At 40.2% G+C, this 7,939-nt stretch overlaps 1 non-coding gene across 1 annotated transcript; it reads right to left on the bottom strand.

Annotated features, from left to right (window-relative positions):
* Window positions 1-427: 427 nt before the first annotated feature.
* Window positions 428-535, bottom strand: LOC148563776 (small nucleolar RNA R71). Its single transcript, XR_015884840.1, has one exon. It is a non-coding gene; the product is annotated as a small nucleolar RNA R71 (small nucleolar RNA).
* Window positions 536-7,939: the final 7,404 nt, after the last annotated feature.

Here is a 7,939-nt window from a genome sequence, read left to right as displayed (position 1 = left end):
AGAGCTTTTCAAGGAAGAAGAAACCATGGCAGTCGAAAACAACAATGCCAACAATGCAAGGAAGGTGCTTGCTGACTTTACTGCACCTACTCCCGACTTCTATGGGAGAAGCATCTCAATCCCTACCATTGGAGAAAACAACTTTGAGCTTAAGCCTCAATTAGTTTCTCTAATGCAACAGAATTGCAAGTTTCATGGACTTCCATTGGAAGATCCTCATCAGTTCTTAGCTGAATTCTTGCAAATCTGTGACACTGTCAAGACCAATGGGGTTGACCCTGAAGTCTACAGACTCAAGCTTTTTTCTTTTGCTGTAAGAGACAGAGCTAGGACATGGTTGGATTTACAACCTAAAGAAAGCCTGAACTCTTTGGAAAAGCTAGTTAATGCCTTATTGGCAAAGTTCTTTCCACCTCAAAAATTGAGCAAGCTTAGAGTGGAAGTCCAAACCTTCAGACAGAAGGAAGGTGAATCCCTCTATGAAGCTTGGGAAAGATACAAGCAATTAATCAGAAGATATCCTTCTGACATGCTTTCTGAATGGAGCATCATAGGAATTTTCTATGATGGTCTGTCTGAACTATCCAAGATGTCATTGGATAGCTCTGCTAGAGGATCTCTTCATCTGAAGAAGACGCCTGCAGAAGCTCAGGAACTCATTGAAATGGTTGCAAATAACCAATTCATGTACACTTCTGAAAGGAATCTTGTGAATAATGGGACAAATCAGAAGAAAGGAGTTCTTGAAATTGATACTCTGAATGTCATATTGGCTCAGAATAAAATATTGACTCAGCAAGTCAATATGATTTCTCAGAGTCTGTCTGGAATGCAAGCAGCAACAGGTAGTACTAAGGAAACTTCCTCTGAAGAAGAAGCTTATGATCCTGAGAACCTAGCAATGGAAGAGGTGAATTACATGGGATAACCATATGAAAACACCTATAATCCTTCATGGAGAAATCATCCAAATCTCTCATGGAAGGATCAACAGAGACCTCAACAAGGTTTCAACAACAATAATGGTAGAAGAAACAGGTTTAGCAATAGCAAACCTTTTCCATCATCTTCTCAGCAACAGACAGAGAATTCTAAGCAAAGCCACTCAGACTTAGCAACCATTGTCTCTGATCTAATTAAAATCACTCAAAGTTTCATGACTGAAACAAGATCCTCCATTAGAAATTTGGAGGCACAAGTGAGTCAGCTGAGTAAGAAAATTACTGAACTCCCTCCTAGTACTTTCCCAAGCAATACAGAAGAGAATCCAAAGAGAGAGTGCAAGGCCATAAACACGTCTCACATGGCCGAACCCAGAGAGGAGGAAGAGGCAGTGATATCCACTGAGGAAGACCTCAATAGACGTCCACTGACCTCCATGGAGTTCCCTAATGAGGAACCATGGGAATCTGAGGCTCACACAGAGACCATAGAGATTCCATTGAATTTACTTCTGCCATTCATGAGCTCTGATGAGTATTCTTCCTCTGAAGAGGATGAAGATGTTACTGAAGAGCAAGTTGCTAAGTACCTTGGAGCAATCATGAAGCTAAAGGCCAGGTTGTTTGGTAATGAGACTTGGGAGGATGAACCTCCATTGCTCATCAAAGAACTGGATAACTTGACTAGGCAAAAATTACCTCTGAAGAGACAAGATCCTGGAAAGTTCTCAATACCTTGTACCATAGGCACCATGACCTTTGAGAAGGCTTTGTGTGACCTAGGGTCAAGCATAAACCTCATGCCTCTCTCTGTAATGGAGAAGCTAGGGATCATTGAGGTACAAGCTGTAAGAATCTCACTGGAGATGGCAGACAATTCAAAGAAACAGGCTTATGGACTTGTAGAGGATGTCTTGGTAAAGGTTAAAGACCATTACATCCCTGCTGATTTCATAATCCTAGAGACTGGGAAGTGTATGGATGAATCCATCATCCTTGGTAGACCATTCCTAGCCACAGCAAAAGCTGTGATTGATGTTGACAGAGGAGAATTGATCATTCAAGTGAATGGAGACTCCCTTGTGTTTAAAGCTCAAGGATATCCCTCTGTCACCATGGAGAGGAAGCATGAAGAGCTTCTCTCAATACAGAGTCAAACAGAGCCCCCACAATCAAACTCTAAGTTTGGTGTTGGGAGGCCTGATGAACGGATTTTTTGACGGTTTAGAAATTCACTAATAAAATCTCGTTGTAAAGTATAGTTTATAAACCAAGCAATAATCCTTTCATACAAAAAGTTGTTTGTCACTAGTACAAACCCCTAAAATTCATAAGCCGAAGTATTGGACCTCGGGTCGTTCTCCCTAGGAATTGTAATGAAGTGTCTTGTTATCGGTTGTGAGTTATAATTGGGGTTTTTTAGGATTTTTAGACAAGAATTATAAATGGCAAGAAAAGTAAACTAACAACTATAAAGGGCTCTTGGTAAGGTGTGAGAACTAGAAGTCCTATCCTAGTTATCCTTCTCAATTGTGATGAGAATTGTTCATTGCTACCACTTAGTTAACCCTTACTAAATAAAGGAAAGTCAAGTGGATGAATTGACTTGAGCCACAAGTTCTAGCCAACTCCCAAGGAAAGACTAGCTTTAGTGCACCCCAAACCAATTATCAATCTCTCCAATTATCAATCAACAAAGGAATTAGATAACTCAAGTGTCACTAATTACTCTACCTAGGCCAAGAGGAACAAAATCTACACTAAAACTAAAAGAGACATTTCAACAAACACATAAAGTGCAATAGAAGTAAACATTATTAAATGCAAGAATTAAAGGAATCTACAACTACAAAAACAAGAGATCAACAATAGAGAAGCAAAGAAGATACATTTATTATGAATTACCTCTTGTTGAATTGGAAGAATGTAGAAGGAACAATACTAGATCTACAACAAAATATAAGAACAACATAAAGGAAATTACAACAAAAGAATAGAAGAAGATTGAATGTAGCAACAAAGAATTGAGAGATAGAAGTGGAAGAAAGCAAAGATTAAAACTTAAATCTAAGAACTAAACCTAATCCTAATCCTAATTCTAGAGAGAAGTGAGAGCCTCTCTCTCTAGAAACTAACTCTCACTACTAAACTAAGCTAAAGCTAAACTAATGGTAACTAACTTCTAAAGTATGAAAAAGTATCCTCATTCCCCCTTCAATCCTTGGCTTAAATAGCATCAGAAATGAGTTGGATTGGGCCCACAAGGCTTTAGAATTCGCTGGCCACGTTTTGCTTTAAGTGAACCAGGTGGCAGCAACGGCGCGTGCGTGTACTATGCGTGTACGCGTCACCATGCGCGGTTCAAACATAGAAAATCTTATATCATTTCGAAGCCCCGAATGTTAGCTTTCCAACCCAACTGGAACCGCATCATTTGGATCTCTGTAGCTCAAGTTATGGCCGATTAAGTGCGAAGAGGTCGGGTTGACAGCTTTTGCGTTTCCTTTATTTCTCCATGAGTTCTCCATTTCTACATGCTTTTCCTACATTCCCTTGGTCCAACCCTCGCCTCCTAAATCTAAATCACTTAGCAAACATATCAAGGCATCTAATGGAATACAAGGAGAATTAGATTTAGCTATTTTAAGTCCTAAAAAGCATGTTTTCACTCTTAAGCACAATTAAAGGAGAAGTTATAAAACCATGCTATTTCAATGGATAAATGTGGGTAAAAGGGTATAAAATCCCCTAAATCAAGCACAAGATAAACCCTACAAATGGGGTTTATCAAGGCCAAAACCAAACTTTAAGTTTGGTGTTGAACCCCCACATTCAAACTCTAAGTTTGGTGTTGGGAGGTTCCAACATTGCTCTGAACATTTGTGAGGCTCCATGAGAGCCCACTGTCATGCTATTGACATTAAAGAAGCGCTTGTTGGGAGGCAACCCAATCTTTAATTATCTATGTTAAATTTCTATTTTATTTTGTTATTTTATGTTTTCTATAGGTTGATGATCATGTGAAGTCACAAAAACAATTGAAAAATCAAAAATAAAAGGAAAAACAGAATGAAAAACAGAACACCCTGGAGGAGAAACTTACTGGCGTTTAGCAGAATGGGTGTTAAACGCCTAGTCTGGTACCATTCTGGGTGTTTAACGCTAGAAATGGGCACCAGACTGGCGTTTAACGCCAGGAATGGGCAAGAAGCTGGCGTTAAATGCCAGAAATGGGCAGCAGCCTGGCGTTTAACGCCAGGATTGGCAGCAAGGGGCGTTTTACACGCCACATGGTGCAGGGATGAGAAATCCTTGACACCTCAGGATCTGTGGACCCCATAGGATCCCCACCTACCCCACCTCTCTCTCTCCTCTTCACCCATTCACCAATCACCTCAATACCTCTTCCCCAAAAAACCCTCACCTATCAAATTCCACCATTCTCTTCACCACTCACATCCATCCTTCATAACACTCCACCTACCTCACCATTCAAATTCAAACTACTTTCCTACCCAAACCCACCTATAATGGCCGAACCATACCCCCCTCTCCACTCCTATATAAAACCATCTTCACTCCTTCATTTTCACACAACCTAAACACTACCCATCCCCCTTGGCCGAAACACAAAGCCCCCTCCATCTCCTCTATTTCTTCTTCTTCTACTCTCTTCTTTCTTCTTTTGCTCGAGGACGAGCAACCTTCTAAGTTTGGTGTGGTAAAAACTAAAGCTTTTTTTGTTTTTCCATAACCATTAATGGCACCAAAGGCCAGAGAAACCTCTAAAAAGAGGAAAGAGAAGGCAAAAGCTTCCACCTCTGAGTCATGGGAGATGGAGAGATTCCTCTCAAGGGTGCATCAAGACCACTTCTATGAAGTTGTGGCCAAGAAGAAGGTGATCCCGAGGTCCCTTTTAAGCTTAAAAAGGGCGAATATCCAGAGATCCGACATGAGATCCGAAAAAGAGGTTGGGAAGTTCTCACCAACCCCATTCAACAAGTTGGAATCTTAATGGTTCAAAAGTTCTATGCCAATGCATGGATCACCAAGAACCACGATCAAAGTGTGAACCCGGACCCTAAGAATTGGCTTACAATGGTCCGAAGGAAATACTTAGAATTTAGTCTGAAAAATATAAGGTTGGCATTCAATTTGCCTATGATACAAGGAGATGCACACCCATACACTTGAAGGGTCAAATTTGATCAGAGGTTGGACCAAGTCCTCATGGACATCTGTGAAGAGGGCGCTCAATGGAAGAGTGATTCAAGAGGGAAGCCAGTTCAACTAAGAAGGCATGACCTCAAGCCCATGGCTAGGGGATGGTTGGAGTTCATCCAACGCTCAATCATTCCTACTAGCAACCGATCTGAAGTTACTATAGACCGGGCTATCATGATTCATAGCATCATGATTAGAGAGGAAGTAGAAGTTCATGAAGTTATATCCCAAGAACTCTACAAGGTGGCGGACAAGTCCTCTACTATGGCAAGGTTAGCCTTCCCTCATCTCATCTGTCATCTCTGCAATTTAGCTGGAATTGACATAGAGGAAGACATCCTCATTGATGAGGACAAGCCCATCACTAAGAAAAGAATGGAGCAAACAAGAGATCCCACTCATGGACAAGAGTATGAGGAAACTCCTCATCATGAAATCCCTGAGATACCTCAAGGGATGCATTTTCCTCCACAAAACTATTGGGAGCAAATCAACACCTCCCTAGGAGAATTAAGTTCCAACATGGGACAACTAAGGGTGGAGCACCAAGAGCATTCCATCCTCCTCCATGAAATTAGAGAAGACCAAAGAACCATGAGAGAGGAGCAACAAAGGCAAAGAAGAGACATTGAGGAGCTCAAGCATTCCATAAGATCTTCAATAGGAAGAACAAGCCGCCATCACTAAGGTGGACCCGTTCTTTAATTTCCTTGTTCTTTATTTTCTGTTTTTCGAAAATTGTGCTTTATGTTATTTATGTTTGTGTCTTTATTACATGATCATTAGTGTCTAAGTGTCTATGCCTTAAAGCTATGAAAATAAATCCATCACATTTCTTAAATGAAAAAATGTTTTTAATTGAAAAAGAAAAAGAAGTGCATGAATTTCAAATTTTAAAATAGTTTAATTATTTTGATGTGGTGGCAATACTATTATTTTTCTGAATGAATGCTTGAACAGTGCATATTTTTGAATTTGATTGTTTATGAATGTTAAAATTGTTGGCTCTTGAAAGAATGATAGGAAAAGGAGAAATGTTATTCGATGATATGAAAAATCATAAAAATTGATTCTTGAAGCAAGAAAAAGCAGTGAAAAGCTTGCAGAAAAAGGATATATGCGAAAAAAAAAGGAAAAGAAAGAAAAAGAAAAGCAAGCAGAAAATGTCAATACCCCTTTAAACCAAAAGGCAAGGGTGATAAAAAGGATCCAAGGCTTTGAGCATTGGTGCACGAAATTGTGATATCAGGAAACGGCGTCAAAAACTCTGTACGCACGTCTTAATAAATTGCTTTTCATTCACAACTTCGATACAACTAACCAGCAAGTGCACTGGGTCGTCCAAGTAATAAACCTTACGTGAGTAAGGGTCGACGATCCCACGGAGATTGTTGGTATGAAGCAAGCTATGGTCACCTTGTAAATCTCAGTCAGGCGGATATCAAATAGATATGGAGTTTTCGAAATTAAATAATAAGTAAACATAAAATAAGGATAGAAACACTTATGTATATCATTGGTGAGAATTTCAGATAAGCGTATAGAGATGCTTTCGTTCCTCTGAACCTCTGCTTTCCTGCTGTCTTCATCCAATCAGTCTTACTCCTTTCCATGGCTGGCTTTATGTAAGGACATCACCGTTGTCAATGGCTACTTTTTATCCTCTCTGGAAAATGGTCCGATGCGCTGTCACTGCATGGCTAATCGTCTGGAGGCATGATCCTTGTCAATGGCTGCATCCCATCCTCTTGTGAAAATGGTCCAAATGCTCTGTCACAGCACGACTAATCATCTGAGGTTCTCGATCATACTGGAATAGGATTTACCCTCCTTTTGCGTCTGTCACTACGCCTAGCACTCGCGAGTTTGAAGTTCGTCACATTCATTCAATCCCAGAGTCCTACTCGGAATACCACAGACAAGGTTTAGACTTTCCGGACTCTCATGAATGCCGCCATCAATCTAGCTTATACCACGAAGATTCTGATTAAGAGATCCAAGAGATACTCATTCAATCTAAGGTGGAACAGAAGTGGTTGTCAGGCACGCGTTCGTGGGGGAATGATGATGATTATCACGTTCATCACATTCAGGTTGAAGTGCGAATGAATATCTTAGAAGCGGAATAAGTTGAATAGAATAGAAAAACAGTAGTACTTTGCATTAATCTTTGAGGAACAGCAGAGCTCCACACCTTAATCTATGGAGTGCAGAAACTCTACCGTATGAAAATACATAAGTGATAATGGTTCAGGCATGGCCGAATGGCCAGCCCCCATGAAAGTCTAAGATATTCCAAAGATGATCAAAGATTTCTAATACAATAGTAAAAAGTCCTATTTATACTAAACTAGTTACTAGGGTTTACAGAAGTAAGTAATTGATGCATAAATCCACTTCCGGGGCCCACTTGGTGTGTGCTTGCGCTGAACTTGAATGTTACACGTGTAGAGGTCAATCTTGGAGTTGAACGCCAGTTTGTAACATATTTCTGGCGTTCAACTCTGGCTTGTGACGTGTTTCTGGCGTTCAAATCAAAGTATGGACTATTATATTTTGCTGGAAAGCCCTGGATGTCTACTTTCCAACGCAATTAGAAGCGCACCATTTTGAGTTCTGTAGCTCAAGAAAATCCACTTTGAGTGCAGGGAGGTCAGAATCCAATAGCATCAGCAGTCCTTCTTCAACATCTGAATCTGATTTTTGCTCAAATCCCTCAATTTCAGCCAGAAAATACCTGAAATCACAGAAAAACACACAAACTCATAGTAAAG

Source organism: Arachis ipaensis, chromosome B5 (assembly GCF_059453495.1).
Source record: "Arachis ipaensis isolate K30076 ecotype BB chromosome B5, ASM5945349v1, whole genome shotgun sequence".
Taxonomy (NCBI): domain Eukaryota; kingdom Viridiplantae; phylum Streptophyta; class Magnoliopsida; order Fabales; family Fabaceae; genus Arachis; species Arachis ipaensis.
This window is presented reverse-complemented; position numbering and strand designations above follow the sequence as displayed.